Here is a 9,241-nt window from a genome sequence, read left to right on the forward strand (position 1 = left end):
CAATTCGGTTAAGATTTATGGGTTTAGTTTTTCATCTATTTTTACCAAAACCAATGGCAGACCCCTTTGAAGAGAAGTGAAATCCATTGACACCAATAAATTAATAGGCCGAGGGCTTGATTGGTAGAAGTTGTGATTTTTATTTTTCGCCGTTAGAACATATGTCATAAGTTTTCTGTTGTAGCTGTACCTTTTATTGTTGTAGAATTATATCAATAACTTTCAAAACATTAAATATAAAGCTAAGAAAAATTGATTTTCAAAACCAATTTATTTCATATTTTAACTTTGGGTCTATATAGCTTAATATTATTTTTTAAAAGAACTATTGGTAAATTAAAGTGGCTGCAGAAAGAAAAGGAGTTGTGGAAAGCATTCATATCATTTACTAACCGCCCCCAGATTGTAAGCTATTTTTACTAACAATTCTAGCGCAGTTGGTTAGAAAATGCATCAATGAACACGTGTTGAGTCCCTTTAATGACCCCTGAATTTTTTTCCCTTTGGCAATTGAAAAAATTATATTCTCTCTGTTTCATTTTATTAATCGTTTTAGGTTTGTGCAGGTAGATTAAAAAATGTTTAATTTTGTATACTTTTTAAACAAAAATATCATTACCTATATACCTAACCATATTTCAAAAAAAAAAGAATAACAAATAAAATTAATAAATTTTGCTTTAAAATTAGGAGAAATTTTATGTTTACCACTCTCAAGGTACCACTTTTCATCTTTATCACTAATAAAAGAACATTTTCAAAAATATATTCTTCATTAAGTGACAAAATACTCTTATACCCTTATTACCTATATATATAATAAATCATTATTTATATAAATAAATAATTTTTTTATGTTTTCGAATTATACTTTTTCAAATTCAAACTTTTTTATAATTTTTTTTGAATTTTGTTTTTCAAAATTGTTTTTTGAAAATCGAAAATTATGTTTGAAACTATTTTTAATTTTTTTTTATATTTTTAAATATTTATTTATATATTTATTAAAATCCTAAATTTCACATTCCAAAAACCTTACTCTACCCTCAACTCTAAACCCTAAGTCTAGACTAGTTAACCCTATGAATATAAGTGTCTTTTACCTTTTATTAAAAGTGAAGGTAAAAATGATTAGTGTAAACATGAAAAGTGGTACTATGAATGTAGTATTTGTAGCAACTTCCCTTAAAATTATATAAGAAGAAATTTTATGTTTACAACTTTCAAAGCACCATTTTTCATTTTTACCATCACTAAATGAACATTTTCAAAAATATTTTCTTCGTTAAGTTGCAAAAGACTCTTAGAGTATCTTTATTGGTGTCTCTTAAGCTCATCTCTTAGATGAAAACATATTTAAAATAAATCAAAAATAGGAAAAATGGAAGGAACGTGTCTTATTTAAGGACTATAAGGGACGGTTTTTTACTGCCACATGTTTAACATTTATTGGTTTAAAAAATATGTTGTTTTTTTATTTTATTTTCTTTTGACGTAAAAAAATGGATTTCTTCTTCCTCTCAAGATCGACGCTCTAGACAATATTCTCTGTAAATTTGGGTTTCATTTTCACAGTTGCAGACTTTTGTGGTGTTTTCAATCTGAACCAGAGCTGTTCTTCAAGTGTTTTCTTTTATCTATGTTTCAGATTGATTGAATAAAGCTTCTGGTCGTTTTGATCAGATTTTGTTTTCTGATTTGTTAAAAATCAGAGTTTAAAGGAGTTCACGGTGAAGATTGAAGTTTGTGAAATGATGGTGATCGAGGAAGGAGTGCTCGAATTGGTACAAGATGTTTGAAGCTCAAAGTCACGATGAATATGAAGGAGATGTGGTTAAGAGACCGCAATAGGATTGTACCAATATAGGATAGAAAATTAAAGGTTTCCAACTACGTCAATTAAGTTAAGTTAATTGATATAATATTGTTTAAGAGACCCCAATGGGGTTGTACCAATAAACATCTCCTTATACATTTGTTATATATATATATATATATATTAAATCATTTTTTAAATAAATAAAAATAATAATAATTTTTTTATGTTGTCGAATTATACTTTTTCAAATTCGAACTTTTTTAATTTTTTTTTTTGAATTTTTCTTTTCAAATTTTGTTTTTTTGTTTTTCAAAATTTCTTTTTGAAAATCAAAAATCATGTTTGAAACTATTTTTTAATTTTTTTTAATATTTTTTAAATATTTATTTATATATTTATTAGAATCATAAATTTTACATTTCAAAAACCTTATCCTACCCTTAACTCTAAACCCTAAGTCTATATTAGTTAATTCTACGGGTATAAGTGTCTTTTACCATTCATAAAAAAATAAAGGTAAAAATGGTTCGTGTAAATATGAAAGTGGTACTATAAATGTAATATTTGTGGTAATTTCTTATTATAAAAATACAATTATTTTGTAACAAAATTTTTATCCTGCAACTGCAGATAAATTGAAACGGATGAAATATTTATACTGTAACCCCAATAAATTTTTCTCTTGGGTCCACCACCACCGAAAACCCTCACGTGTGATCGTCTATCTTGAACAAATCTATATATTAAGTAAAATAATAAATAATTATTGATAAGTCGTTTTAAAAAAAAGCGACTAATCGGGTATACATGAAATTTTAAGGTATCTGGATCCGAATCCTTATTCGGCAGATCCATAATTTTACTATCCTTATCCGGATTCGGGGATTTTGGATATTCTGACGTCGGATATCCTTCTAAAAATTGTAATATCCGGCAGATATCTGTATTCAGATTTGGATCCTTAAAATAAATAAAAAAATAATATTAATATATATAATGTTTTTAATTATTTGTATGTATAATATTACAAAATTTACATAAAATTAATATATACTATTATAAAAATAAAAATATATTAAATAAAATTAGTTTTTATATATAGATATTAATATTTTTGAAATAGTTATTAATAAAACTTACAGATCCGGATTTAAAAATCAAGATATCCGGATCTAGATCAGGCTTTGACGGATCCAACATTTTACTATATGGATCCGGATTCGGTTCCTCTAGATATCCGGATTTTCGGATCGGATCTCGGATCGGCTCTCGGATAAGGGCTAGTCTTGTTCACATGGTACCCCACACCACTGACTTTTAATTAACTCTATAATAAGTAAACATAATTATCAAAATTTTAAATATGTATCGGACATATACCCACCCCATTCATCATCTTTGAGCTTATGGTGCATCTGATAGCTCAAATTTATTCATCTAAAAACACTGCACAAATTTGCACCAAAATTAAAAACAGTTGATCTGCCATGGCCAAAACAGGCCACCAAGTGTTCATTAGTTTCAGAGGAGCAGACGTGCGAAAAAACTTCCTAAGCTTCCTTACAGACGGGCTAAAAAGGGCGTGCGTAAATTACTATGTCGACACTAAAGAGACGAAAGGTGAAGTTCTTGACATCCTTCTTCAAAGGATCCAAGAGTCGCGGCTCGTGCTGATCATCTTGTCCGAAAACTACATGCAGTCGAATTGGTGCATCAAAGAGCTGCGCACGACGACTAAGGATATAACAGAGTCAAGAAGGAAGGTCATCCCGATCTTCTATAATGTCCAAGTCGCAGATGTGAAGGACAAATGGAAAGTTGGCGAACAAGCAGAAGGAGTAGAAGGAGAAGAGACAGTGGAAGAGAGGGAGAAAAACGTGAAGGAAGCTTTGATGATTCTTACGAGGCATATGGGTATGAGATCTGATGAGTACGGGTAAGACTCTTGTCCAGTAATGTGATACAAAAAGAAAAAGATGTGACTCCAGAGTCCAGAGTAGTTCTGAAATTGTTTCTTTGATAAAGGGATAGTGTTCTTTTCCTATTGTTTAATTAAACAGCGTGTAAACAATTGATGGTGGATGTTCAGTTGCTCTTTTGGTTTCAGTTCCGATCTGATAAAATATCAGGAACTGACTAAACGTAGAAATTTTTTCCGATACAGATTGGATCCGGTCTGGTATTTTGGATAACTTTGGATAAGATGAATGAAAATATCAGGCAATCTTTCCTATAAAATAGCGAATAACTCGGGTTATGGAGACTAAAATATTGGATAATTTCTATAATTTCGTATAGTTCAAATAAAATACTAGGTAGTTCAGTTCTTTTTAAAATATCAGATATGTAGAACATAAATTTTTGGTTTATAGATGTATTCTCGTTTCGATTTTAATTTTTTGGACTTCGAAAAATAGGAATAGTTGAGTTATTTGTAAGTTAAGGTCCTGTTTTGATTTTATATGGGAAAAATGTTCCTTTGTGACCCCATTTCTTGAGTTCAGATCCCACACACATTCTTAGCTAGATATTGCCTAAAATGTGTAAACAGTTCATTCACAAGTTTCTAGTATCTTAGATAAAAATGTGGTGGATTAGATATATCTATATAAATTGTAACATTTTCTTGAGCTTGTTAATTATGAACATATATATGACAGTTTCGAGCAAGCTTAACAAGTCAGAAATTTTGCCTAAAATGTGTAAACAGTTTATTCACATGTTCGTATACTATATATCCACTATCTACTACACTGGCAGAGCTAGGTTTTGATTTTATTTGACCCATGTAAAACCAATATCTAGTGTCGTAGATAGTGGATATACAGTACACGAACATGTGAAGGAACTCTTTAAACATTTTAGGCAAAATTTCTGACTTGTTAAGCTTGCTTGAAACTGCCATATTTTCATAATTAACAAGCTCAAGAAAATTTTACAATTTATCTAGATATATCTAATCCACCACATTGTTATCTAAGATACTAGAAACTTGAAAGTGTATCAAATTAATCATGGGTTTGATTCAGTAAGAGTGTTTTCCAAGTAGTCTGCCAATAGGTTAACTTACTTTCAAGTCACTGATTTTCTTTGTTTCATCACACTATTTTGCAGTACTGACTGTGAATTCATAGAACATATCGTCAAGGAAGTAAAGAAAGTGTTAACCAGTATCGAACAAGAGGAGAAGGTGAAGGCTTCCGTCAATACTACGGTGAGATCTGAAGGTGAGAAGCAGGAGGTGTCTTCGCTAACGGGGACAAACTTGCAGGAGAAGGAGAAGAGCTTGAGACAAAGGAAAATGTTAAGTTATTTGGGATCACGCAACGTCTACAAAAGCTACAAGAGAAGTTAGGTATGCATGGAGTGGTTTCCAAGGAAACTCGTATTATTGGAGTTCTTGGGATGGCTGGTATTGGTAAAACCACAATCGCACACAAGTTGTTTGAGGAGGGGAAAAACAAGTTTCATCGAAGAATGTTTTTCGATGATATTGATAAAACCTCAAAGGAAGAAGGGCTTACTGAATTACGGGTTAGACTCCTGAGAAAGCTTTTGAAGAAGACAGATAAGACGATAACCGAAGAGACCACACATGAATCCGTGGAGACGGAGCTACTTGATAGCAATGTTTTTCTTGTCCTGGATAACGTAAGCAACAAGAAACAACTAGAGCATCTTCTCGGAAACAGAAGGTGGATTAGCCAAGGCAGCAAGGTTGTTATTGTGACAAGTGATAAGTCATTGGTCGAGGATGTCGTCAGTGATACTTACGTTGTCCCAGGATTGAACGAGAAGGAAGGGTTAGAGTGTTTTTGTTATCATGCCTTTGGTGACCACAAAGTCCATGAAGGAAGTTTTATGAAGCAATCAAGAGAGTTTGTGGATTACGCTAGAGGAAACCCATTAGCTCTCAAGGTACTTGGACCGGAGCTTCGTGGTAGAGACACGGCTCACTGGGAATCCAAGCTACTTCAACTCGCACAGAGTCCAAGCAATGTGTTGAATGTGAGTTACGATGGTCTTAGCCAGCAACAAAAGGAAGCATTTCTTGATGTCACTTGTTTCTTCAGATCAGAAAATCACAGGTTTGTGACAGCTTTGGTCGATTCTGAGCCTGACAAGGGTAGTAGCGAGATCAGAGATCTTGCGGACAAGTTCCTGATAGATATCACTGGTGGCCGAGTAGAGATGCATAATTTACTTTACACACTGGGGAAGAAACTAGCTTCCAAACAACAAAAGAGGCTACGTAACCATCATGAAATTATCCGAGCGTTAAAGAAAAAAATGGTAAGGACCAACTAATCTTGAAACTTAACCAGAGGTCCTTACCTCAACTAAAAAAGATCCTGTTCATTGTGTCAAAGGTTGTGATTACTGGGACAAACTAATATTACATGTTGTGGTTTCGGTTCTGGGGATTACGGGTTTTGACCCGAACCTCCTGGTATTAAAAAAATAAATAATTAAAACTAAAAACGTTTTGCTAACTTGTCTTCTTGAAACTGGTTCACAGGGGAAAAGCACTATCAATGGTATCAGAGGTATGTTTTTGGACATGTCTGAAGTAGGCACTGACACAGCATTAAGCAAAGAGGCTTTTAATGGGATGGACAATCTTCGATATCTCAAAATCTATGACTCTCATTTTCCTCAAGAAAATGAAGCTGGCTACAAACTACACTTCTCCAATGGAGTTAAGTTACCGTTACAAAAGATCAGGTATCTCCATTGGCTGAGATTCCCAGGGGAAGAACTTCCTCAAGACTTCAACCCGAAAAATCTTATTGACCTCAAGCTGCCTTATAGCAAGATTAAACGGCTTTGGGATGGTGTTAAGGTATTGGCATCACACTTGATCTATATATGATGGGAATGCAAGACCTTCCTTTCTGATTCTAACTCTTTGTCCAATCTATTTTCATGACAGGATACATCAAAATTAACATGGGTCGATCTCAGCCACTCAGTCAACCTTAGCTACCTGTCGGGCTTATTAGGATCCCAAAATCTTCGAAGATTGAACCTGGAAGGCTGCAAAGAGTTGAAAACATTAGACGCGAGGATGGAGAACTTGACAAGCCTTGTTCTCCTGAATCTGAGAGGCTGCTCAAGTCTTGTATCACTCACAGAGATGAATATGGAGTCTCTTAAAACACTCATCCTCAGTGACTGCTCGAATCTCGAGGAGTTTCAGATAATATCAGAACAACTAGAAGCATTATACTTAGATGGAACATCCATAAAGACACTTCCTCCATCTATGATCAAGCTCCAGAAACTAGTCTTGTTGAACCTCAAGGACTGCACAAAGCTAGCGACCGTGCCCGGCTGTCTTGGAAATATGAAAGCTCTTCAAGAAGTAATACTCTCAGGTTGTAAAAAGATGGAGACCTTTCCTGATCTGCAAGAGAACATGAGACGGCTGCGGATATTTCTGCTTGATGGAACATCGATAAAAGAGGTGCCAAAGCGATTGCAAAACCCTGGCCTCTCAAGATGGCCACACCATGGTGGTGTCAAAGGCTTCCCCTTGTTGAGACACCTCAGCTTAAGAGGAAACGATAAGATCCAAAGCCTGCAACCTGACATTGGTGACCTGTACCATCTAAAATATATTGACTTGAAGTTCTGCAAGAACCTTGCTGTGAGTCACTGACAACATTGGGAAACCCACTTGCCCATCTTGTCCTGACAGATCAAATCCATGCCACACTAATTTTCTCAAACTGCAACAAACTTGATGAAGATGCAAAAACTGGTATCATTTCATACATTCAGAAGAAGAGCCAGTTGATGTCAGATGCACTTGATCGCTACAATTTGGTCTCACTCTCCCTCAAGTTTCCTTCTCTAAAATAACCAAATCGTTAGTTTTGAGATTCTTTAATGTATCATACCTTTTGCAGGGCTCTGTTGTGGAATCTTTTGTTGGAGCTTGCTTTCCTGGATGTGAAGTACATGCATCGTTAAGTCACCAAGCCTACGGATCAGTGATAGTACTACCAGAACTGTCGCGACACTGGAGTAACAATGGGACCACTGGTGTAGTTCTATGTGCAGTTGTCTCCTTTACAGATTACCAAGACCAAAACAATCATGTCCTAGTGAAATGCACCTGTGAGTTCAAGACTTCAGATGGGTCTTTGAGGCAGTTTAGTTGCATGGTAGGAGGAAATCGGCCGCGGACGATCAACTCAGACCACGTATTTGTTGGATACACGAGCTGGTTGCAGATCAAGAAACAAAAGGAAGCAGATGATGATGATAAGAAGGATTATAGTTGTAGTGATGATGATCAGGCTTCTCTTAGATTTGAAGTGATAGATAGTACAAGAGAGCTGGTGAAGAATTGTCAGGTGATAAAGTGTGGTTTCAGTTTTGTCAATGAATCTGATGAAGCTGAAAGTTTTTCTTGGGAGGTCAACAGGATCCATGGTGAAGCTTCAGAGATGGAAGTGATCAATCAACAAGGAGAAACAAGCACAGTGAGTAATAACAGCACCCAGGGTGTATTAGCAAGCAGAATAATTGATAATGAAGAAGCTTTGAGGAGCCAACAAAGAGAAACAAGATCCATAGGTAATAACAATAACGATACCAATGGTGCGTTGATGTTGTTACACGCGTATTCGGACGATAGCGAATTAACTGATGGTGATGAATCTCAAAGGATGAAAGAGATCAACCAACAAGGAGACACAATCTCAATAGGTGATGTATCAATGGTGTCTCAGGATTCAGAAGAAAGTGACGAATCAGAGATTAATGAACAAGATGAGACAAACTCTTGCGTATCTTCAGACGATCAAGGGAATAGCTATGTGCAGGAATGTGGTAGAGTAACAGAAAACACAAGTGCGCAGATGATAAAACCTGTTGGGCTTCTTTGTCTTATGATCTCCATTTCTGCTGGAGCTGCTTTCATCCTAGGAAAGAGAAAGAGATGAAGACTCTCCATCATAGACATGAATCCATATGGATCCCTTCATTATCTAGCCATTACGTTTTCTGTAATAATTTTTTGTCATATTGTACAAGATCTTTAGACCTACAACTAGTCGACTACATTTCATAGTAGTAAAATAGAATATTAAATTTTATGGTTTGTGTTGGAGATGGGTTTGTCATCGGTAACAAATGAAAGTTGGCTCAGAAACGGAAATCGGTAAGGAACAAGAAGACGGAAAGCTTAGAGAAAAGGAAAATATGCCGACTTCAAATTTATATAATTACTAGGTGTTTTTTTGCACTACGTGTAATAATAATTTTTTTTAAATTTATATTATATTTAAAATAAAAATTTATTATTATTTTAGATTTTATAATTTTTTACCTATATTTTAATCTAATTTTTTTATTTCAGTTATATTTAAGAACATATATATGTATATATTTAAAATTATAACCTTAGATGGA

At 34.3% G+C, this 9,241-nt stretch overlaps 1 pseudogene; it reads left to right on the forward strand.

Annotated features, from left to right (window-relative positions):
- Positions 1–3,015: 3,015 nt before the first annotated feature.
- LOC106425536 lies at positions 3,016–8,931 on the forward strand (annotated as a pseudogene).
- The last annotated feature ends 310 nt before the right edge of the window (positions 8,932–9,241 follow it).

Source organism: Brassica napus, chromosome C2 (genome assembly GCF_020379485.1).
Source record: "Brassica napus cultivar Da-Ae chromosome C2, Da-Ae, whole genome shotgun sequence".
Classification (NCBI taxonomy): Eukaryota; Viridiplantae; Streptophyta; class Magnoliopsida; order Brassicales; family Brassicaceae; genus Brassica; species Brassica napus.